The following is a 26,539-nucleotide window of genomic DNA, read 5'->3' as shown; positions in this document are numbered from 1 at the left end:
ACTCATTTACTGGCTGCCATTCAAATTTTCTCCCTTCACGGTCTCAAACTGCAGACTTGAGGAAAAGACACTGTACATTTCTGATAATTACAATGGCCATTTGCAAACAAAGGACTGCAAAGGCAAATCTTTATTGTGTGAAAGACAGAGAGAGGGATAAAAAGACCATAATAGGTGGGCATGTGAGCTTGTTTGTCTGTTTTTTCCATCAGAGGAGAATGTGACATTTGAAGCATGAGAGACTTTTTCAGACCTTAAATTGGCACTGGAGAACACTCTGAAGCAGGTTTAATTTTATTGATGTACTACATAGGGTAAATAGGCAAGACGAGAGTTAGAACGAGAGATAGAAATTCATAAGAAAAGACAGGGAGAGAGTAAGTTTAGCACACACATTCAGTCGGTATGTATTTGTACCTCATCTGTTCCTAAAGGGTACTTATAAGTTACAGTTGATCTACTTTTGAGGGTGTTGTCCCAGTGACAAGCTGTTGTACCCCTAAATGTAAAATTTTTGAAAAATGTTTCTGACAGTAAAACACAGCGAAATTGAAAAAAATAAATAAATAAATAAATAAAATAAAAATAGGAAAAGTACATATTAGTATGAGTTAATTGTACAGTGCCAGAAAGACAAAGGAAATATTATTCGTCCCTCTCTCACACACTATCTTCCGCTTCCCTGTTTATTAATCAATAGTGTCGCTGTCACTCCGCAGCGGTGCAGACATGTATTCTCTTCAAAGCAAGAGGGGGTTTTCAGGTGGCACAACACACCGAAAACTTCCCAGCATCCCTTCTGCCCAGCAAATTATGACACATCATTCTGCTGAAACAAGTCAGCTGATTGCTGTGTCACAGCACTAGTTTTAGGCGAGTGGCAGTGCTCTGGCTACAGACGTAGTCTGTTTTCTTTCTCCCAGACGCACTGCGGCACAGCCAGACGACTAGAGTGGAAGCACAGGAGCTCACAGCTGCAGTCTACTGGCTTGTTTTTGGGAGGCAGAATTGCTGAGCCATTCCTCTCAAAATACCATCTCTTCTCTCTGCCATCGAGGCATAGATTTCATCTGGTGGAGCAGCCGAGGAGTTGAGATGCAAAAGGAAGAGTCTATTTATGGTTAGAATAAAAAAACTTGGAATTATTCTTTGTCTCCATCTAGCAGGACATACATTTCAAAGAGGCGAGCTTGGATAGTGATTTTATCGAGTGCATTCGCTGCGTATGTGTACATATGATTGTGTGCGCGTCCCAGACCATGGTTTCAGGCTGAGAAGTTGAACAGAATGGGTTGGATTACCTGTCCGTCCCATCACGAACCCATTCCCCTCACCAAAGGTCCCAGTGCGGATGTCCAGTCAGATGGGCCCATCTGCATTGGATGGCTTTGATTGCACTTTTGATCAGAGACTATGTCCGCAGAGCTGGGACAAGGTGGTCGCTCCACTCCAGGGTTAAGGCGACTTTCGTAGACTGAGTCCATGTCCATCGGGCAGGGCAGAGTCGAAGGGAAATGGCAATGCAGCAGCTGAGCTGAGCTCAGACAGACAGATGCAGTGACCTCAATCAGCCCCAGTCATGTCTGGACACAGCCAGAGTGAGGCAGACAGAGCGAGAGCAACGGAGAGAGGGGGAGCGCAAACCACACATACTGTCTCGTACATATACTCACACTAGGGTAGGTTTAGACGACTGCAATTAGCCTGTAAACAAACAGCAGAATGATATATCAATTTGTCCCCCTCCTCTTTCGTTTGCTATACTTTGCAGTTCTTACTGATGCTGTCCTCAGATGAGCTCGCTCAGTGGATTAGCTTGTCTGTGCTCTTATCTTTGTGCCATAGGGATGAAGAGAAGCGAAGGAGGCTGTAAGGGGAGGGGAAACTGAGTTGTCTCTCTCTCTCCTGCTTTTTCTCTCCACCACTTTATTTTGCTTTATATGCTGGTGTTCACATTGACTGCACGTCTACATTGATCTCCAGAGCGAAATACTATCTTGTTCCCCCCTTTACTTCCCCCGATTTCACTTTATCATCCAGGTAAGAAATTAACTTCTTCGTCTGGGTCAGCCATATATGCAAACCCCTTTAGTCTGAGAGCATGTGGGCAGGTGGTTTGTGTGTGTTAGGTCTATTTGCTTTTGGTATATCTGATGTACACATTAAAACACAAGATCTTGAACAAGGGCACATCTCCCTTCACATATGTGCAAACGCAAAGGGAATATTAAGAAATTACAGTCAGTAGATTGCGCTGCCGGTGCATGTTTCTCTTGAACTGAAGGACAGCTAATAAAATTTACCCAGATATGCAGTATGCATTCTAAAAAAGTGCAGGATGGATGGAGTGCCAAACCCTTTCAAGTAAAAAAAAAAAGGTAAGAATGTCTTTTAAGACTGTTAGTTAGCTCAAGTAAGTAGTCTTTTAGATGGTGTAAGCATTTATAAAGTGAATAATTTATGCCTTTAATCCCACCATAATTTATTTATGCTTCTGGCAACAAATATTACATTACAATGCTATTGCCTCAACATTGTTCTTGGCACAAATTATCCCGCGTTCAGCAGGAATGCAATGTCGATCACAGGAGAAAAGGGTCTAGCCATAGGCGGGGGGCTGAATTCTAGCACAAGCAGATTAGATTTCTTATTAGTCATTGATTGGAAAAGTAGAACTTCACAGTTTCAGTTTAATACACCTGTAACCGACCGTAAGAGCTCTCTCATGCTGCCATTGTTGATGAGAACTCAATGTCCTTGAGGCTCTCAGGTAAAAGGTACAGGTGTCAGATTACATTTGAATATGTTTATATTCTGTTAGAGCTGTAATCTTGTGGCATGCTACAGAATATCAATGTCAAATACAGTTGAGTACCCAGCCCCAGTGCTAGAACAACTTTGTCGAATGGGCCATGATTGGTTTGGACCCACCCATGCTTTGTTCTAAATTACAGAACACTTTTGTTAACATTTAGCAGTTTCACAAATGCAATTATAAGTCTATTTGCCAAACCAATTAGTAATTAAAAATTAATAATTGTGTTACCGTTGTTTACATCAATGAAAAACATAGATTGTATAGCTGTGTCTGAATATGTAGGTAAGGGAAAGTCTGACAACCAGGGCTTTATGTTAAGTCTGACTGAAGTGTTCACAGCAATAAATTAGTACAAGAATAAGTTTATGGCTTACTCTTTGCTAAATCCCACCCCCGCATTTACTGTTGCTAACTCTGTCAAGCTTTCCTGCTAGCACTTGATTTGCCGCTGTTAAAACAAAGAGAGAAATTATTGGATTAAGTGAATTGCCTTGCGTCATCTCTGCCTTCTTCGACCTGGGAGGAGACAGGAGAAGAAAAAAAAAGGTGAGGGAAAGGCCAATACGGAGCGACAGCGAGAGAGAGACAGGAGAGAGAGAAAAAGAAACTCACTCACCGGTTCTCTGATGCGCCGTCGCGTGGTCCTCGGTCACTTCTCCACCCTCTCAGGCAGACAACAGCCGCTCCTCCCGGGTGGACCGGAGTCAAAACTCTGACCCCAGTGGACAGAAAGCCCCTCCGCATTTATGGCAGCCAGTGGGGACACTCCTCCACCCCTGGCAACAGCTCCATTGCTCCAGGCAGTCGGGAAGTCCAGTCCCTCCTCGCCTTGCGGACGGCGGCCGTTCCCCGCATCCGGGCGGTCGGGCTACTCTGTCCCCTGGCGGATGGCAGTGGCGCTCCCCTGGGTGGATGGCAATGTTGAGGACTCTATGACGGGCAACCCTCCACCCTCCTGGGTTTCGGCACCAATGTAAAGGAGTTATAAGGGAAAGGAGGAGGCGAGAACCAGCTTGACAATATAAATAAAGTTTAATGATAAACTTAAACAAAAACACACAAACATAAATGCATACAGGGCAGCTGCCTGTAGTTCTCTCTCGAACGGCCATCTCCGGTTGCCTTTATCCCTCACTCACCTCATCAGACTGATTGGGGTCCAGGCATGCGTCATTCCGGCCCGGCCCCGACCTCCTCCGCGCTACAGTCATTGAAGACTACAACTAAAACCTAAAATTGGGCAAAGAAGGAGGGGTTTGCCGCAGAATGGAGGCAAACACTGTCATGCTGAAAAGGGAGAAGCTTCCCTAGTGATTACAATTGATAACAATAGTGTAACTGAACAGAACTGTTCTTAAATTTACTACAAATTACTAATAATGGTATTACGAACTCTTCCGTTGTTTTTTCAGCACATTACCTGAAGCAATATGTAAACCAATTAACAGTCATATTAAGTCATATTGCAATAATTTAATTGGAGCAAGTTCAGGTGCTCTTATTGACATTACGTATGTTAATTTGGGGATGAGGGCTGACAGTTTAATCCACAGAATGCACTTCTCAAGATTTAGAAATTTAGAAAAAAACAAAAAAATAAATAAAAAAAAATAAACACCATGCATACAATATACTCTTTGTGTGTAACTATTACAGTTACCTGTGCAACAACAATTTAACATATTCTTGGATCATTTTTGCACAATTTCACTAAACTAAGATAAACATATGTGCACGTGTGAGCTCCAGTTTCCAGGTGAAATGTGTACAGAGTAAAGCCAAAAGTGTGTTGAAAAGAGAGTTGTTTGTAGTTTTAAATGATGTAATACAGTCAATAGGAGTGCATATTATATTAACCAAACACCCTTTCCCAAACCTCTCAGTAGAGTAAAAATTTTATCCTAACAGTGCTCAAAGATTATGCAAACGTATTTTCTGGTTTCCATGTGACCAGAGTACATGTCTCTGAGGCTGCTCGCACAACGCGCTATCATCAGCTCCACAGGAAAAGGTAAAAACATTTGAATTGATGCAAATATGTCTGATGAGAAATGGCACCGGTCAGTAACTCGAAAGAATTGGGTCGATGTCAGGGTACCAGAACATTCGGTAACAACATCTTTCTGGACTTCCACAGGCTTACATTAGAAGACAGCAACAGTTGCTAAAATAGGATTGGCCAGTCTCAGTAACAGTAACAGTAAGGCAGGGCTTAGCAAAGGGTCAACTGAACAAAATTATACCAATGATCACATTAGTAATGACGCTTTCTTGTAAACGGATCCTTGAGCCGCAGTAAACATCAGTTGTATTTCTATAGCTTCTTTTTTCAGCTCTATTTTGTATGACAGACTTACCAGTTGGGGTATGGGTGAGGCTTTGGGTCATTTTAGGGCGTTTATTGCCACCCTTGACACTCTCATTGCAGTACAGTTAGTGATGTTGTATTACAGTCATGGTGGTTGTATTATCAAACTTGGCATCGCTGTCAAATGCTGTGGACTGAACGCCATTGTTTGTGGATTAAGTGACATAATATTTTAACAGATGGGTTAGACCTTGAAAAACATTGAGTGAATGAACTTCCACACTCTATCAGGAGTACAGCAGGACACAGCAAAACGACCTGCCCATTACTTACACAGGCAGTGAACCCACATCACTGCTGTTTTGCTGAAATGTATTCAAGCCATTCGTTGTGGATGACTGTCCTCAATTTAGTACACTTTTTACCTGCAATGTATATGCATAATAGATTTTAGAGCTAAGTTTATGTGGTTTCTTTCTGTGCAAACTTTCACATAAGATGCAGTGGCATTGCTTATGTTATGCTGCCATTGAAATGTCATGAACAGTGCCAAGAAACCTGCACTTCAACGCTGAGTGTGTTTACATGCATGTTCTTACACTGTATACTTATTAACCCGACAACGTGGCAGGTCATGCAAATGCCTTCAGCAGTGTTGTTGCATTGGGTAAAGGTCTTAAATGGTTTAAACAAACCCGATTGGCAATAATCAGGGCTTTTTATTCTAATTTCTGTTTGCATGTGTAACTTATTCAATGCATACAATCACATGTTTACAATCAGAGAAAATATGGCAATTTTTATTTCTCTTTTTTTTTTTTTTGCTCTGTCTGGTTTTGTAATGAGCTGGTTTTTGATAGTTATCAGCATAAATGTATTGATACAATTGCACGTTTAACGTTCTTAAGTGCTTACAACACAGACATGTTGATGTTTATGATGACTGCTTTATGTCATAGCAGGTTTATGTCCATTGTCTGTTGCTTTTCGTTGTTTTTCATAACAGAAAGTGGGTCACTCATCTCAGCTCATGCCAAACTCCACTCTTCCCCATATGTTCCCTCAATGCACACAGGGCTTTAATTTGCCAGGACTTCCATTCCCGTACAGCAGTTATAATGTTGCTTTTTGCTTAATACAGTGCATTTCGAAAATCAGCTTTGATGGTTGGTTATTTTCGGAAGCCTTCTTTGTTCCAAACTGTCTTCAATGATTCTTAAATGACTTCAAAATTGGTAGCCGAGTAAACCCCCAACTCCTCCACATGCACACCATGCTACAGCAAAACAGCACACATCTGAATGTACTTGCAATCGGGTACTTAAGGCGTACAAACCGTAAATAGCTTTACCACCCTTATTCTTACTGTAGGTTTCCAAAAGGATTACTTATGTTGTGGATTACTTTAAAACCAACAAAGAAAAGTAGAAGAAATGAACCCCAACGCTTTTAGAACATATTTAGTGCGTTTTCACACCAAAATAACTTGTGTTAGTTGAAAAGTGAAAATAGAATGACATGAGGGTGAGTAAATGAAGACTGAATGTAATTTTTTGGGCAAACTAAACCTTTAAAATAAACAGTAAATGTCAAAGATTCTTCTGATTCTCGTCTTAATGGAAAGAAAACTGAATCCAGTCAATTTCTTGATTCCATCTTTATTTTGTGGCATTAACCACATAGCCATTAACATGTTACTGATGCTGTTTTTAACTGACAGCAGATTTCTCTGCCCCATTTGTAGGTCAGTGACATATGAACTCATGAACGATACAAAATCATGGAGGACACACTCTGCTGAATAACCACCCTGAAGATCACATGTAATCATACGCTGCCATCAAAACCAGGGACAAGCACGTTCAGGTTCAATGTAGCGCAAAAACACATTTGCAAAAATAGTTTAAAGCAGACAATTTCAGCACGCAAGTGAAATACTGATTTGCATTTTCATATCTAAAAGCACAGCGCATCATTTATATTAAAGCATGTTTTTTCCTGGTTCTGGTGCTCCTAACAGTTTAGTGTTTTTTGAATGCATAAATAAGCAGTCGTATTGCACTGACTAGCATTATTATTGTCTTCATTACATGCTGACAGTAAGCAAATGTGCGGAATGCACTTCAGGGCTCTTTTAGTGGCTTCATTATGGCTGTGTAATATCCAGCTGAGCTCATGCCCATTTTTAAAGCTGGCATGGGGAGCACTGTGTTTCTGTGTTTTATTATGGTCACTGGGTTTGTTATTTCCCCTGGGCTTTGTCTTTTATAGCCACCCGAAGGTAACTCACTACAATATCACCTTCTCTGGATCAAAATTGAATTACATACATACATATACTGTTTTTATTAAAAACCACAACTTGTAACACTGCTGGAAATCCATTTCAGACATGAAACAGAATATTTACAGCACTAATATTACTGAATATTACCAGTCATTAAAGACCCCACGACAAACACAGTTTTCTGTCCTTTGTTGACATATTTCCTTTTGATACAAGAAGTTGGGGCAGGACATATCAGAGGGCTTGTCTTTTTGTTCTCTTCTTCTTTAGAAATAGCCAATAGACACCAGTTTACAGTATGTCACAGCCATGGACCATGATTTGCCACTTGCTATTGCTAGTCAGAAAAGGGTTTTATAGACCATTTCAAGGATGTAAACAATTATAAAGAAATTTGAACGCTACTGGCCTGGGAGCACTTCCGATATCATTAGCAGTTTCTTTAAAAAAGGGCTCTGAGTCAACATATTTCCTCAAAGAACATCAGACATTTACCAGAAGTGACTTATCCAGACATGTTGTTGATACTGAGCATCTAAACTAGAGACATGATGAAATTTTATCGTAGTGTAGATGCTCCGTGAAGAGATTGAGAATATTGGATTGCCCCTGTTATTATCAATGAAGCTGTTTAATGAATCTGTCTGCGTGGCCTGTGGACAAGGTAAGGATTTCTGTTTTTGTGTTCTTAATTTGTAAGTCGTTTATATAAAAGCATCTGCTAAATGACTAAATGTACTGTAATAGTAAATTACTTGCACAGCTTCATTCAGTAAAATGGGAGTGATCTATAGTCACTTTTAGAGCGCTACCTCTCAAACTTACAATTAGTTGGCACAAATTTCGTTCACCTTCAAGAGATAAGATTTGTGCTACAGTTGTTAATACTGCATGCATCCAGCTGTCTCGCCTCACTGCTACGTTCCTGCATCTATTTGTGGTTGCCCTTTTGGCACTTTAATTTCCATTAGTTCCAGGAATCCAAGGAGCTGCAATCCACCAAACTACATGGTCCACATTTTAATAATGACATTTAATTACAATCGTGTTAAAGTTAATCGTGTTAAAGTCACTATGAATGAAGTACCTCCCATTGTTGTTTTGAATGAATTTGATAACTAGTAGGAAATGTTCAAGGAACAAAGATGTCACTTCCTTAAACCAATGAATAGTCCTTGAAACGGTCTATAGTGCACAGCAGTCTGGTTCCAGAAGTAAAAACCCCATTCATTTTCTCCATGGGTGAAATCATTTTTAGTTATAACATATAAACCTTTAAAGACAGGCCTACTGTCAGAGGTGTGTAGAGTAGCCAAAAACTGTACTCAAGTAAAAGTACAGTTACTTTAAAAAAAAAATTACTCAAGTAGAAGTAAAAATACTAGCATATATAATTACTTGAGTAAGAAAGTATCCAATTAAGAGAGTATTCAAGTAGTGAGTAACTCGTTACTTTCACAAATGACACAGTGGGCATTATCTACCCTATATTCCATTATATAATACACATTTAACATGTATTATAGAATTGTATTGTTATTATTATTATTATAATTATAATAATTATTATTATTATTATTATTATTATTAATGGAAGTTCTGTCACTATTCAACATCTTGTTCTAAACCCATATGACTTTCTTTCTTCCATGCAACACAATAAGGCTCCAGTAGTTAAATGAATATCTTCAGAAGTGATATCATAGGTGTGGGTGAGAAACAGATCAATATTTAAGTCATTTTTTACTATAAATTATCATCCCTGCCCAGCAGGGGGCGATATGCAGATAAGAATGTGAATCACCAAAAACACAAGAAGAATGTGATCTGTTTCTCATCCACACCTATCACATTGCTTCTGAAGATATTGATTTAACCACTGGAGTCTTATGGATTACCTTTATGCTTACTTAAGTGATTTTTAAATGCTTTAAAATGTTGCCACCCATTCACTTGCATAGTATGGACCAAAAGAGCTTAGAAATTCTTCTAAAAAAATCTTCATTTGAGTTCAGCAGATGAAAGAATGTCATACACATCTGGCACGAGGGTGAGTAAATGATGAGAAAATGTGCATTTTTGGGTGAACTATCTCTTTAAGGGCTGTTGTCAGATCTGGATGAATCTGTCAATAAGAAGAGAGGTTTGGAAACATTTCAACCTCAGTCGCTGATATCACCCCCATCCACTATTTCGGTTGTATGCCATTTTGTAAGAGTGTCTGAGAAGAGAACTTTTGTTCACTCATTATTACACACAATGCACTCTAATTTCGAGTGTACATTTGATGAACACTTGACGACAGTTAATTGCCCACAATCCACCATGGGGAACACGTATGAGCTGGGAGTTTACTGCTTCCTTCACTCCTGCAATGATTTATTTCATGCTAAATGTATTAAATTACTTTTTGACAAATCATTACTTCATTAAAATAACATAATAACATATAGAGAGACAAAACATACAGATAAATTTTAAAATGTACTCTTTATTTGTATTTTATACAGAATTTTGCCATTAAGCTGAAGAATTATTTATTAACTAAATATTTCACTGAGGTGATATTATTTTAACTCAGGAGACTGCACACAGTGGAAATGATAATTCTGTGGATGATTTAAATATTCTGTTATATCATATAGGTTATGATAACTTTTGTGCTGTTTATGTCGGATGAGGGCGCTATGCACCCAGAAACGCTACCCAGCTTGTATTGGAGTTTAAAGATACTAAAGTATAACAAATAAATACAATAATGCACATTTGATCATATGTGTTTACTCTTTATATTAAAATATATATTAAAAATGACAAACAGAATGAAGATTGAATGTATTAATATATTATTTAATAAGAATAACAAGTATTTTAAAAGTTCATATGTGACATTGTTTCTGCGACAGCCCCAGAGATCGGACGCTTGGTGTATACGTCAGCGTCTGAATTCACTCACTCATTTCGCTCACTCACTGCTGAGATATAGTGCACTCACTGCCATTCACTATATAGGAAATAGTGAATGAGTAAACAATTTCGGACACAGCTGTGATAGTTGCCAGTACCCCTGCAAAGGTGCGAGGTAAATGCGTAAATACTGCTCATGACATGCTGGACGCGGGACAAAGCACACTGATATATTGCTGAACTGATTTAAAAATGTACACAGTTACAGAATCACCCTGAAAATGACCATCACCATGTCACAGAAAAGCCTGCGTTATCATTAGAGTCAGAGTGCTGCCATAAATTGGAACTTCAATTTTAATCTTGAAATATCCACTTGTCTTGGTGTAAAATGGTGTGATCTTCCGCTTTCGTAAAAGTCTCATTCAATAATCTCTCAAAAAATTACGCATTAATTAAAATTAAACCCAGTAATGTAACGACAGGAACACCGCCCATTGTAACGAAGTAAAAAAAAAATTTTTTCTTTAGAAATGTACTTGAGTGAGAGTAAAGAGTACCCACTTTTAAACCTACTCTAAAAGTTATTTCCCCCCCAAAAGTTACTCAAGTAAATGTAATGGAGTAAATGTAGTGTGTTACTATCCACCTCTGCCTACTGTGTGTTCAGAGATTGTTAATCGATGGTATATGCTTCTGTTGAAGCCATCAGTTTAACATAATAATAATAAAAAAAAAGGTTTAAAAACAGAATTTCTGGTGAAAAACTACACTACCCATGATCCTGATTAAAAAGATTCCCCCAATCATAGAATCACAGCCAACAAAGTGTGCCATAAGAGCTCTGCAGTGACTACCCACTCTCATTATTTACTGTGAATGATGCACTCACAAAATACTTATATATGTGTGTATATCTGGATATTTTGCAATAAACTTCAGATGTATTGTTTCTGTACTTCTATTGACCAACTTTAAATCAATAGTTTTATATTTTTCTTTCATTTTTAATTTGATTACATCATTTGCAATGCTTGTTTCTCAATCCTTTCTTGGAGTACCATTAAGACTACACATTTTGAATGTCTCCTTTATCTAACAAACCTTATTCTACTGATTAGCAAATTAGTAAAGTGCCCCTGAATTGAGTGTGTCAAATAAAGGAGACATCCAAAATGTGTAGTGTTAGTGGTACTCCGGGAAAAGATTGAAAAACAATTCTTTAGAAAGTCTTGTACCTTTGTCTTTTTGTCCAATTTTCAATTTTCAAATGTTTTTTTTTTTTTTTTTTTTTTTTTGCTTAAAATCAGTTTGTAATGTTGTGATTCACCTTGGAGCTGGTTGGTTTGACTTATGGCATAGAACTCTAAGAAGGATTTTATAAAATCCTTATGGAAAAATTAATGGTAATCTTTAAAGATGCACATATGCAGAAAAGGAAAGAAAAAAATTACTTTGTTGGAACAAACTGACTGTAAATCCCCTTCACAGTTGACTCCCATAAATTTTGTTTATATAAATAGTTATGTTTAAACAGGTTATTGCAACATGCTTCCATAAACATGATTCTGTTTTTTTTTTTTCTTGAAAAGCTCTCTGTAGAGACTGCCTGGTGTTCCTACCCCGTACGCTTTTATGATCAAGAACGAGGCATCAGGGCCTGAGATCTGAGCAGTGTTTCCTGTGAGAATCCTTTGGCTGTGCTGTGCAATCTGCCGCTCACCACTGACAGCAGTCCATCCCCGCACTAACATCATTACCCATTCCCACTGAAGCTGAGCTCCACTCTGCTCTGTTTTTGTTTGTGTGTTTACAGTAAATGGCAGGATAAAAGGTGAGCTGAAGTGAGTTGGTCGGACAGGCCTTGCCAAACCCACAGGCTGTTCTGCTGCTCTGCTACCGCTGCCATGTTTTGATGTGCACCACTTTGCAGATGCAGTTTTGGGCCATTACCAATAAGCTTCCGTGCAGAAGGAGGGATCTATATTTGGACTGAGAGTCTGGTAAAGTAACGGACATCTTTCAAGGTTAGTGTCAAATCCCAAGGGTGCCATGATGCAGCTGTTCCTTTAGCACAATGTCAGTGTGTCGGACCATGTTACATCTGCCACTGTTTGCGAAGCCAAGAGCAGTTGCGAAATTTCAAGTGAGGATGTGCCTATGCCAGCTTATGCCCTTTATTTGGTAACTAAGGACAGTCAACTCCTTCCCATAAGGAATGTTCCAGGTTCAGTACAAGATTTGCTCAATCAACATCAATTGTCAGTTCAACTTAAACATAATGTCAGTTTCAACAGAAAATAATTTAGACTTATCTCTTATTATTAGTATTATAAATGCAAAAGTTGTAGTTACAGTAAGACACTTACAGTGAAAGTGAAGGGGGCCAGGCAATAATGTCAAAATAAACACTGTTTATAGCCACAGTGTATAGCATCAATAGTTAAATATTGTATGTGTTAACATGAGACTTGTGTGACGGAATCACATACAGCACTATTCTTGACTGTGCTACATTGTCATATCCTGTACAGTATGTATGTAAAAAGTTACATCTTTCAGCTTAGTTGTCATGATGAAGTAAATCTGATAACTTTCACAAGATGTCCTTGCAAGGATACTAAAAAGGGAGGTGATATAGCTTCCTTTTTTTGGGGGGGGGGGGGGGGGGGGATTTTTCCCCTTTTTCTCCCAATTTGGAATGCCCAATTCCCAATGCACTCTAAGTCCTCGTGGTTGCATAGTGATTCGCCTCAGTCCAGGTGGCAGAGGATGAATCCCAGTTGCCTCCGTGTCTGAGACAGTCAACCCGCGCATCTTATCACATGGCTTGTTGAGCGCATTGCCACGGAGACATAGCGCGTGTGGAGGCTTCACGCCATCCACCGCGGCAACCATGCGCCCCACCGAGAACAAACCACATTATAGCGACCACAAGGAGGTTACCCCATGTGACTCTACCCTCCCTAGCAACCGGGCCAATTTGGTTGCTTAGGAGACCTGGCTGGAGTCACTCAGCACGCCCTGGGATTCGAACTAGCGAACTCCAGGGGTGGTAGCCAGCGTATTTTACCACTGAGCTACCCAGGCCCCGTGATATAGCTTCCTTGTTTACATGGAGCTGAGCAGGTATTTTGCCAGACCATTGTCTTGAACCAGCAGAAGAATATAAAGTTGTCTCCTTCCTGTCCGCATACATTTTTACTGTCCACTGAAAAAAATAAAATAAATAAATACCAGAAACAGTCTAAATAAAAGTCGTCTGCTTCATCTTTACCTGACATCAGGTGCCTGACGACATGCCTCTGTTGTTGTACCGGCAACACACTGTTACACTGTTGGTGTAGTAGTTTATTCACCTAGAACAGTAGTCATACAGCAAAAATTATAGTATTGTCAATTTTACAGCTCAAATAATACATGTTTTGTAATACATCCCAATAGAGTACTACAGTCTGGTTCCCGAAGTAAAAATCCCATTCATTTCTTCCATAGACAAATTGATTTTCAATGCTAACATATAAACCTTTAAAGACAGACTTCCGTACCTTGAGCTCTGAGGTTGCTTATCGATGGTATATGCTTCCGTTGAAGCCATCTGTCTGCGTTATTTCAACTTCATTGTTTAAAAATCGTCTTTAATAGCGGAATTCCTGTTGAACAACTACCCATGGTCCAGCAGAGAAAGCTTCACCAATCAGAGAACCGCGGTCAACAAAGCCCATGAAATAAGACCAGAAGCGACACCCACTCCCATGACGCATTCTGAATGACACAAATGAGTCAATCTCCCTGCACTTTCAAACTACTTATATGTTTGTGTTTATCGCAATGTTTTGCAATAAACATAAACTATATTGTTTCTATACTTATAATCAACAACCTAAAATCAAGAGTTTTATATATTTTCATAGTTCTATATTCTATTACGTCATTCGCAATGCTACATGGGATTGTGGTCTGTGCCCTCATGAAAGACGGTAAGTACACAGACTTTTACCTTTGACTTTTTGTCGGATTTTCAAATACTTTTTTTGCCTTAAAAAAAGTCTGTAATGTTGCGATTCACCTCAGAGCTGATTGGTTTGGTTCATGCTTTACAACTTTTTAATGGAGGATTTTTTTTTAAAGTCTATGGAAGAAATGAATGGGGAAAATTCTTCCAGAACCCAGACGGCTGAAAAAGTGGGCGGGCACTGTTGCACTCTATTGCAGAATTTGGGACAGTATGGATAATGCTAATAGTAGTGATTTGTAAATCGTATTCATCCTGTGCTACAGTACATTGAAAGCACTACAACATTTTATTATTATTATTATTATTTATTTGTTTATTTTTAAATACAAACTCATTTCAAATCAGATGATTGCAACACACTCAAAAAAAGCTCCACCATTCATCCATTATGCAGGTCTTCTGCTGCACAATTGCACCGGGCCTTCGTTGCCGTATTGTGTGCTTCTTAATGTGCCACACATTCTCAATTGGAGATAGTTTAGGACTGTAGGCAGTGCCAATCTAGCACCCGCACTCTCTGCATTATGCAGCCATGCACTTGTAATCCGGGCAGTATGTGGTTTGAAGTTGTCCTGCTGAAAAATGCAGGGACGTCCCTGGAAAAGAGGGCGTCTGGATGGCAGCATATGTTGCTCAAATTTGTACATATCTTTATGCATTATTGGTGCACTCACAGATGTGCAAGTTACCCATGCCATGGGCACTGACACACCCCCATACCATGACAGGCACTTGTTTTTGGTCCTGATGCTGATAACCGCTTGGATGGTCTTTTTCCTCTTTGGCCCAGAGAACACTTCAGCTGTTTTTTTCCAAAAACTATTTGAAATGTGGACTCGTCGGACCACAAAACACGATTCCACTGATCTACTTTCCATCTAAGATGAGACCGAGCCCAGAGAAGTCGGCAGTGCTCCAAGTCAGTGTTGACGTATGACCTCTGCTTTTCATAGTAAAGTCTTAACTTGCATGTGTGGATGCAGCGGCGAGTGGTGTTGACTGACAAAGGTTTACCAAAGTATTACAGAGCCATGTCATGATATACATTACAGATGCATGATGGTTTTTAAGACATCTGAGGGATTGGAGATCACTCGCATTCAGAAGTGGTTTTTATCTTGCCCTTTACGCACAGAGATTTAACTGTATTCCTTGAAACTTGTGCACTGTAGAGGGTGAAATGCCCAAAATCTTTCCAATTTGTCTTTGGGAAACATTGTTCTCAAAGTGCTGGATTATTTGCTGGCGCACATGTTGGCAAATTGGCGAGCCTCAACCCATCTTTGCTCTTGAAGGACTAGGCTTTTTTGGAGGCTCCTTATGTACTATAACATGATTGCCACCCCTGTTTAACATACCCTGTTTCACATCACTTTATTTCAATTTATCAGATTGTTATTAGTCCAAAATTTCCCCTGTCTCAACTTTTTGCAGTCATATGTTTTGAAATGAGTGTGTATTAATAATAATAATAATAATAATTTAATTAATTAATTAAATTCACATGGTAAAACATCAAATAATGTGTTGGTGTAGTGCTTTCAATATAGCACAGGGTGAATAGAATTTACAAATCACTCCTTTTTGTTTTTGTTAGCATTTCCATACTGTTCCAACGTTTTTGTGATTAGGGTTGTAGAAGAAATAATGTAAGCAATTTAACAAAAAATATGAACTTTATATTTAGGCGTTTAAACCCTATGGACACTGGCACTTTTTACTTCCACCATAAGTGCCTGAAAACTAAAGGACAAATCAAAATCCAAATTATGCAACAAGTGCTGTCAACTGAGTTTAACTTGCATAGTTAATAAATCATTGGAATGAATTGCCTTGTTTTTTTGTCTACACTAGCTCTTGTGCACCAGCACTCTCATTATTTGATTAAAGTAATAGTTCACCCAAAAATGAAAATTTGCTGATAATTGACTCACCCTCAGGCCATCCAAGATGTATCTGGGTTTCTTTCTTCATCAAAACAGAATTTAAGATTTTTAGGATTTCATTTCAGGCCTCCTCCTTTAAACAATGCAAGTGAATGTCCTCCAAAATGCATATTTAGGGTGCATCGAAATAATCCACATGACCCAAGTCGACAAATAAAATTCTTCTGAACCCAAACGATTGATTATTTTTAGAAACAAAACAATACTTGTGTACTTTTTAACTAAAAATGTTACATCTCTTCCGTACATCTCTGTGACGCACGCTCATGAGAGGGATGACGTAAGCTCTTTGGTAAGGTCACGCGTCACATGGCGGAGGAGGCAGGAAGCGCGTCATTGTTTACAAGAGAAACTTGCACAGACCACAGACAAAGCGCCGTTCACAAACCAAAACAGTCCAAAACAATTTCCAAACAATATAAAATAAAAATAATTTCCAAATAATAATAATAAAAAAACAATACTGCAGTAAATAACCGTCCTTTATTTCAGAGCAATGCCGTTGCGTTATCTACTTGTGTTTTTTTCTTTAGCAGAAATATATAGGCTATAAGACTGTCAGGAATTCAAGCCACACAAGTTGCAGTTAGTGAAACCAAGATTCACAGGATTTACACAGTGAGATCAATGGTACAGGTGATATCACACACAAGAGAAGCTTCACAAACGTATTTATGCAGGTAGTGATGAGCGAGTGAATTGAGTGCAGGTGTGGTGAATTAGAAATCGGGTGATGAGCGGAGCGCTGAGGGAGGCATGACAATGACAGAGTTTTCACACATACCTGAGTTCGCTGGAAAAACAGCACGGGCACAGTCGATGAATTCAGATATCAACCTTTTGTTTTTTTTGATGGTCTGATATCCTCAGGAGTAAAATGTTCACTGCACACCCTCCAATATTTGAAAGAATGTAGGGGTGTACTGATATCCAGGTTCAGCGCGATAAGCCAGAGCTTCAATCACTCATGATCATGTAGGCAATCGAGTTTATATGTTTCCTGGTGTGCATTTTCTTTGGGGTTTCTGAAGGTTGAAGCATCCAGGATATGCACACCAAACGACCATTTTGAACAATACAAATCTACAGCAAATACAATTAAACTTTTGTACAGCGCTGCTCCTCTTGTAAACAATGACATGCCTCCTGACTCCTCCTCCACGTGACGCATGACCTTACCAACGAGCTTACGTCATCCCTCTCATGAGCGCGTGACACAGAGATGTACTGAAGTGAACATTTGTAGTTAAAAAGTATATAAGTATTGTTTTGTTTCTAAAAATAATCAATTGTTTGGGTTCAGAAGAACTTTATTTGTCGACTGAAGTCGTGTGGATTATTTTGATGCACCCTAAATATGCATTTTGGATCGTACGTTCACTTGCATTGTTTAGAGGAGGAGGCCTGAAATGAAATCCTAAAAATATTAAATTCAGTTTTGATGAAGAAAGATACATCTTGGATGGCCTGAGGGTGAGTAAATTATCAGCAAATTTTCATTTTTGGGTGAACTATTCCATTAAGTGTGTCGATATTCTGTGTTGGGTCAGTTGAATGGCCACACTCTCGGATGAAAGCACATGACCAAGCACTCGAACAACCTTACACTGTGTCGCTCGGGTTACACAACATGTGCATAATGAGGCGAAGGTATTAGTCAGTTGTCTAGCTGAACAGATACAGGCTGCTCCCACGCGAGGATGCGGCGCATGTTATTGTCTTCTGGCGGTGGCTTGCAGCGCACGAATAAACACTACACCAGACTGGTGGAAAGACTCCAGCACCATCACCAACAACATGTACAAACAGGAACAGAAAGTCAATACATTTGGGAGCTTCAAAACTTCTTGAGATGGTAAATAAAAGGCATAGCAGTGAAAAGCAGAGTTTGGCACCTGTTCGCTTTGAAAAGGACTCTTTGCTTTCACACTTCGCGATATGCCATTTTCACAGGCAGAGAATTCTTACAGGACTTGCAGTACACTCAAACAGGAGGCTGGGACAGTTACCTAACCAGGAGGGGGAGGAGCAGGGTCAGATATTAACCAGGGCTTGGGTTAAAATGCTAGGTGAAAGTGACAGTAATTGCCCTAGATACTTAAAATGTGGGGACGAAAAATGCCCCTCTTTTTTTCCTTTTTTTTTTTTTTTTTTTACTGTTATCTAGCATTTAAAGGAATTGTCATGTTTCAATGCAAGTTAAGTTGGATTGACAGCATTTTGACAAAAAATTATTTCAACTTGTCCCTCCTTTTCAGAAATCTGAGTTCCAGTGAGGCACTTACAATGGAAGTGACTGTGACCAGTCCGTAAATGTTAAAATACTAACCGTTTTAAAAGTAAAGCCACAAGGCAAAAACAATATGTATGTTAATATGATTTTAATGTGAAATTGCTTACTAAGCTTTTCTGTGTAAATTCATATTCAATGTTACTACTTTGTTGCCATGATGACGTAACGCTGTAAACCAAAAAAAAAAAAAAAAACAAATCCTAAAAAAGGATTTTATCAACTTTTTTGCTTTTTTGCTCTTTATCCATTTTACCAAAAAAAATAAAATAAAATAAATAATAATAAAAAATAAAATAATAATAGTAATAATTCTAGCTGAGCTTTTATAGTGTTATATCTTGTGCATCTGATATTTATTTGATTTTATAGCTAACTTCAATTATTTAAATGTAATTGATTGAATTGAAGTATTTCACATAAAATAGACATGCTGTGTATTATTACATGACCAGAAACAAAAATGCACTCTTAAAGGTAAAAAAAATAAATAAAAAATAAATAAAAATCCCTCTAAAAAAATCAAATACAGGGGGCAAACATTGCCCCTTAATAAAGTTAATTTCTGACACTAGTAAGGTGGGAGAAAGCGAAAGGGTAATGCTCTAATGTAAGTGATCTGCGGCCAGCAGAGGCTACGAGAGGGTGTAAATATCTCACTGTTTGTTGTTTATGTGTTGATCTGCCTGGAGGTGGACTGCGATCACACTGAATTCAAAAGCACTCCCTTCTGCTTGATCTCACCACACAGTACATGAAGCCCAGCACTACTGGAGCAGAATGAACTGTGCTGCAGGGGTAAACTGCCTCCCTGCTCTCCATCAACACAGGAAAAAAAAAATGCTTTTTGCTTCCGGACGACTTGGGTTTTGCTTGCGCAAGCGATGCATAAGTCACCCTTAATGACTCTGCATATAAACACATACTGACACCCACAGAAATTCAACCCATGTTGTTAACTTACATTTAGACACTAATGTGACGCATTGCATGTCCAGTTAGTCTGTGTAATATATTGCAATATACCATATTTGTGGCGTTTGTTTATTGTTGTTTAAAAACTGTACCAAAGCCTGAAGCACGCAGGGTGACAGACTGTTATGCATATTTTTCACACAAGTATTTTTCTTCTTTATTTCAGCAAGAAAGTCCAGCATCAGGGTGCAGCTGGTCATGAGGAAAGATTGACCTTGGTAATGAGAAAGGAACTCTTTTTCCTTCCTCCTCTCCCATCTCTTTGTTTTTCTATCCAGGAAAAAGTATATAAATCCATAAAATATCTTCAAAGTCCTCCCAAAAATGAAAATTCTGTCATTATTTACTCACCTTCATGTCGTACCAAACACATATTAGGTACAAAGGGGCTAAAGGCACCCTTAAGGAAATGTAGCTTTTTTCTGGTCACAGGTTAATATATATATATATATATAAAATTGATGGAGCAACATAATTTGTGTGAAAAGAAATAACAACAGAAGGTTGTTTAGATTAAAATTCAGTTTTTTAAAATAAAGGTGGTGAGGGAGCCTTTTAAAAGGGTTCCTCACGTGGGGTAAAAGGCCACTACAGGGTTTAAAGTGATATTGTGTATTGTGCTTATTCACAGTAGCTCTTGAATTGTTTAGCAACAGAATTTTCATTAAGACATTTTGTGAGTAACAAATGATTAAACTGGTTCACAAACCAGCTGGGTGATGAGATATAAAGGCTTGAACATGCAAAGAGAGAATCAGGAACAAGGTGTTGGATATGCCATGAGCTGTCACACTATCAGATTGCTATTTTGTGTGTGTATTATAGGTTGTGGTGCATTTTAATAGCACAATCGCAACTTAAATTGCCACAAAATTGATGGATTAACTTTTCCAGTGAAGGTACCATATCTGTTGGCAATGGCTTTTCGAATTTTATAAATATTGCTATCAGTGCCATTAACACACCACCACCAGAATATCATTAAAACATGTTATCAGTTGGTAACTATAACCAGCTGTTCTGAAAATACTATAGGCTAGTGTTGTTGTTGTTTTTTACACATCGCAGCACAGTTTATTTATCGCTAAATACCACGATTGGGGAAGCTACTTTAAAGCTGTAGCTTCCTAAGCGACAAGCTACTCATAACTTAAAGGGTCAGGAAACCCACCTATTTAATCCCTAATTTTTCGCACCTCAGACTGTTAAACGAATCTCGAAATGGGCGGGAAAATATGTAAATATGTTGGCTAGTATTGTGGGCGGGACGAGGGAAAACGGAAGGGGGTCAAGAGCTACTTCCAAAAACACACACACAACAGAGATGGCAGCTGAACCTCACATTAGGAGTGAAGATGAAAACAAAAGATTTTGGGGCTGTATACAGTATTAATTATGGGACAAAAGTGTGAAGAGTGAAGATGATAGAACCGTATGCAAATCTGCAAAAAATATTTGGATATCCAAAAAAAAAACAAAAAAAAAAAAAACGAAGTGAGAACAGCATTCAGAGCAGACATTAAAACTAGCATTGCTTTAAGACTTTACAATAATTCATAGATATGTATTCTTACAAGGAGTGTTTCGGGTTTAATACAAGTTAAACTCTATTGACAGCATTTGTGGCATAATGTTGTTTGCCACATATCTGTTCACGTCTCAAAAAATGTGTTTTGGGGTTTCATGACCCTTTAAAATTAGTTAAACGACAGTCAAGCTACTCTTTTAAAAAAAAGTCGTTAGCTACACTACAGGTTACTAAAAAAACGCTACACTGCTACTCACTGGAAAATTTTGCTTGTTACTGGAAAAGATACACTACTGTGAAAATAGCTGAACTGCAGTCACACTACTGAAAAATGTACTTAAGTTAGTAGCGTTGCTACTTTTATTCAATAATGCTTAATACACAATAAAGAAAACTAGAAGAAAATAATAGTTTTAGATTCCCATCACACAGCCTACAAGAACCATCAAAACATTATGAAACTCTTCAACTGCAGACATCTTGCGCCAGACCGTCCTATCTGCTTGAAATGTTACAGTTCCCTAAATCAGCTAATTTCCATAGTTGATTCTTGAAAAAAATTCCTATTGTCACTGTGGAGTACTACTGTAAGCATACCAGAGAGTTACCGTAGTGCGCCTTTGCCTTTTCTCCTGAACATTCCCTATGCTGGTGCATTTTTCCTCAACACTGATTCTCTCTCTTACATGCATACCCCGTGCGACACATTCTTACAGAGTGCACACAAATTTCTGTCATGTTCTGCAGGTCCTAAAGAAGCTCTATAACTCTAGGACTACAGTGGCCACTGAATCAGCATTTCAAAGTGAAACTCCTTTCTACAAAGACCTTTGAATTGAAATAGAAAAGTTTCTCTTTCCCAGTCATATCGGCTCAACTCTGATTGACCCCTCTCAATCCGTGTCTCTCTGTTGTAAAGAACAGGCATAAAATAAGGCAGAGTTAATAGAGTTTAGGACTAAGAGACAAACTGCATTGAGAAGCTAGAAGTAGTAAAGGAAGAGAGAAGAGTGGGCAAGAGAGATTTAGTAAAGGGAGGAGAGAGAGATCCCTGAGGGAGGAGATTGGGTCTAGGCTGCCTGAGGAGATGCTTAGCTCTAATTGGCTGAATGCCTTTACTCTGTTCCCACAATGCCTTGTTGGAGTGACTTTCTGTAGTGTTTCAGTGGACTCCTCAAGGTTACCGTCACTCTTCAGTGTTATCGCTGTACTCTAAGCCACTGTAGCAAATCTGCTTTCAGCCTAGAGATGGACTTCTGAGAATAGCTGGGAGAATATTCGAAATTAGAATTGGCTGGGTGCTCAGCTACATCATACCCACTTACACATCAAATTTAGTGCTCATTTACACAGGCAAATACTGCAATTAGATAAATCACAAATAGGCCAAGGTGATCTCATTCTTAATCATAGGTATTTGTTCTATATTTGGACAGCCACTTAACTGTACAATATGAATGTATTGGCAACATCTGAAACAAAACTTTTGCAAAAACTTGTGAAAGACAGTAAATCTTATTACTGTTTTCTTTCAAGCGTGAGTTCAATATTCAGACACAAACCCATAGAGGAACTCAATGAAACACAGTCCATGTTATAGTGTAATTAACTGATTTGTGTATAAATGCTCAATTAGCTTAAGACATTAACTGTGTCAAATAAATGTCACAGCATTAAACTTATTTAATTAATCTCATTTATTATAAATAACATAAACATATTAATTCCATGAAATCAATATTCCATGAACTGCGAAGGATTCACAGTTGTTGTTAATACTTAAGTGTTTACATTTTAGCTGCTGTCCATTTCTTTAAATATACTACATTTATGTGTTTATCCAAAATTACGCTAATGTATGCGTGCAAGAACCACATTTACATAGGAATTCTTACCAGTTCTAACAAGATTATTATTGTATAGACACAATGGTGAGTTGAGCTTTGATAAAGATTACAGTAAAATATTGATCTTGAAGGATAATTATATTTTCTCATATATTGATATATGTTGTTTATGCCAATCAGACTGAATTTTCTCCACACTAATCTTGTCACCTTCCTCTCAAACAGATTGCTGTATGTATGAAATAAAGAGGTTGAAAAGCATTCCCTTGAATCCAAGAGCTGCCGAGGTGTTTCCATGGAGAGAACCATTTCTCTTTGCTTTCCAGCACAGCTACAACTAACCAAATAGCCTCTCATGTGTATAAAAATGGAATCAAATAAAGAAGTGATCACTACTTTCACTTTGCTGGTGTCATTTCTTCTCTAAGCCTCCGGTATTAACCGAGTGAAGTATTTCACGATATTAAAATGGTAGCTAAAAAACAATATCTTTTTTTCTCAATCATATACACAATTGCATTTCTGTTGTAGCATAATATTTGGTGCCTTGTTTTGCATATGTAATCTACAACAGATTGATAAGAAGTTGGGTTGTGCATGAATAATGCGGCGGGGAATAATGCATTTCTTAAATCCCTCCTCATATATGGCAATTCAGACAGCCGCCTGATGAAGAAACATGGATATTTCGAGGGTGTGCCATATTTGGCAGAAGTGATGTTATTTAAACATTTATGAATGCTTACAGAATGCATACAAAAGCACCTAAACCACTTTGGCAACATTCCCTCTGTGTTAGCAGTTTCCATAACAATATTTAGCCAAGAGCTATTTTCCTTTTTCAAGTGAACCTTTGGTCAACATTATTATTAATTATGCAGTAGAATTCACCTTCTGCTGGAAATTCATTAGGAGATCAATAGAAATCACTTATGTCCAGCAGCAAAATCATTATGTACGTGCCAGAAATCCTTAAGCAGCTCAGGAGGGAAAAAATTACATTTTCAAAGGATTATTGATTGAAAAACTACCTTGGATTCCAGCCAACAATGTCTTTTTTGAGAGTTTCAATAGGTTACATCAATGTGGGATTATATACTATACTGTAGAGTTCTGTAGTGTACATTGAAATGGTCTTGTCAGTATTTATGTTGTGAATACAAGCAATTACCACATGGGAGCCTATCAGAAAATCCCTTACCAAACCGTTTTTTAAAATAAAGATTACCAGTGATGTGGTCGAGACCAGCTCATCCGAGTGCGAGTCCCCCTGAGCCGAAGACAAGACCAAGACCAGAGAAGGTCGAGGCCGAGACCATCAAAAGCAGAGTCTAAGACAAGACTTACAGGTCTAATGCAATCTTAAGGAATGTGTTAATTGTAGTGTAAATAACAAAAGTGACAAATTGAGCACATATTATCAAATATACCTCATATAATAGATACTTAGGCATTTGTTGGATTAACCAATATTACCAGGTGAGAAAAAAATAAAAAATAAAAATAATGTATGCCACATTCTTTGTTAAGTGAACACAATTGTGTTACAGTAATGAAATGTCATTGTTAACAATGTGTTAGTAAACAAAAAATAATAATACAAACTAATATTAAAGGTGAAAGTTGCCTATGTGGCTTAGCAACTACCAGCTTCTGTGTATTTTTATATTCCATTCTTTGTAAGTCAAGTAAACATTAACATACATATACAAAACACAATATTAATATTCTATATGTAAATGAAATAAAATACAACGACAATAGTGTTTTAAAAATGACATACTGTAAACACAGTAAGTGAACCTAAAACTTTATTTTGTAACTTGTTTACAAGTTCCTAAATAGCAATATTATATTTCATTCATTGTAAGCCAAATAAGCATTCCTGCCATCCAAAACATACTGAAGTAGTTCTGTACTATAAATTCTTGTCAGCTACAGAAGGAGCTGTAAGGGACTTGACCAGTCTCAGGAAAAAGTTACATTTCACACTTGTTTGAGTCCAAATGCATGCTCCCAAGTCCAGGACAATAAAAATCTGATTTACTCAGATCAGATTTGACAATAATATATACCGTATTTTCACTTGTCAAAGCTGATGTGAAAAAAAAAAAAAAAGATAAATAAAAGACCTTATTCATAATATATGAGCAGAACAATTGTATGTAATTTCCTTTCATAAATTGTTGCATGTACTGTATTTCAATTTCACAATTTAGGTAATAATGGTTTTACTAGCTATTTGCACAAAAATTCATTCTGCTTGTGTTTCATAAATGAGGATCAATGACCACTTCCAAACAGGTTTTACAAACACTTACAGTATCTGCCTTTATTCAGTCAAACAGGTATCCCCTCCCCCAAACTCACACTGTTGGTTGAGCCAATGTTACCATTCCGGACAATTCCAACAAACAGAGCAATGTTTTGTCCTTCTGTAGTGCACTTTTTTGTGGAAATCGAATTTATGAATGGCTTCCTAATAGTCTCTGCACATTAAACTGAGAAGATATTACCTTTAAAAAATGAAAAAATGTATTGGACACACATACAGCTTATTACACACTGAGGCCCTCTGCACCCTCTGCTCAGAGGGCTCAAAGATTTCAAATTGAGAATCACTGTTACTAACAACTAAGCTAAATAACCAGTAAACCATACAGCAGCAAAACAGAAGCACATGGAAGCAATGAAGCAATCCATCAATGTCTCTCTCTCTCTCTCTCTCTCTCTCTCTCTCTCTCTCTCTCTCTCTCTACAGCAAAAGTAAATAGCTTAAACACCATCCCTTTAAAATCATTTCAAGAGTTTTCCAATGAATATACTGACATTAGGAAATCCCATATGTTCATTGGGTAATATATTTAGCCTGGATGTTTACATAATCTGTATGATGCAAACTTCAAACATGAGGCATGCTTTGACATTTGAAAAATTCTGAATATGAAATAGTGTATATGCCATGGACATATGCACTCTAAAAAATGCTGGGTTCAAATATACCTAAATTGGGTTGAAAATGTACACACACACTGTGCACATTTATAACATAATATCCTTGTAATTACCAGTTTGTAACCTAAAAAAAAAATGTCTTCGTAAACCACCCAAACCCGCTCACACACACACACACACACACACACACACACACACACACACACACACACACACACACACACACACACACACACACACACAAATAGGCAGACAACAATTACAATCAAAAGGTAAAAATGTATTGTCTGTTTCAATAAACAAGTTACCGGTCTGTAGAAATTCACACACTGGGGAACACTTTTTGAGATAATTAATATTTAAGAGGTAGAAAGCTTTGAAGTAATGGTCCACTGTGCCCCATAATGTATTTTGCAGAAGCATTTCTCTGTGAATAACAACAAAAGCTTGAAAGCACTGATTGTTTTCTGGACATTTGATGTTATCTTTTGCACAGTGCAGGTAATCAGCTACTGGTATGAACCTGAGAAAACAGAAATGACTGTGCATCAATGCATGAAGAAGACGAAGTTTAAAACCTTTAAGTACACATCTTTAGGAGCAGTAAAATCATTATGCATCTGACACTGTACCCATGACTTATTAGTGCTTCTAAAGTAT

The 26,539-nt window shown here is 38.0% G+C and overlaps 1 long non-coding RNA gene across 3 annotated transcripts; it reads left to right on the top strand.

Annotated features, from left to right (window-relative positions):
* Nucleotides 1-937: 937 nt before the first annotated feature.
* On the top strand, nucleotides 938-23,319 carry LOC127421182 (uncharacterized). Of its 3 annotated transcripts, none has more exons than XR_007893950.1 (6): nucleotides 938-1,679; nucleotides 1,846-2,040; nucleotides 6,871-6,949; nucleotides 11,913-12,347; nucleotides 19,716-19,767; nucleotides 23,150-23,319. It is a non-coding gene; the product is annotated as an uncharacterized LOC127421182 (long non-coding RNA). The 3 variants fall into 3 exon arrangements; XR_007893949.1 differs by having other exon boundaries at nucleotides 6,871-6,992; XR_007893948.1 differs by lacking the exon at nucleotides 6,871-6,949 and having other exon boundaries at nucleotides 12,137-12,347.
* The last annotated feature ends 3,220 nt before the right edge of the window (nucleotides 23,320-26,539 follow it).

The sequence above is a fragment of the Myxocyprinus asiaticus genome, chromosome 30, assembly GCF_019703515.2.
Source record: "Myxocyprinus asiaticus isolate MX2 ecotype Aquarium Trade chromosome 30, UBuf_Myxa_2, whole genome shotgun sequence".
In the NCBI taxonomy this organism is placed as follows: domain Eukaryota; kingdom Metazoa; phylum Chordata; class Actinopteri; order Cypriniformes; family Catostomidae; genus Myxocyprinus; species Myxocyprinus asiaticus.
This window is presented reverse-complemented; position numbering and strand designations above follow the sequence as displayed.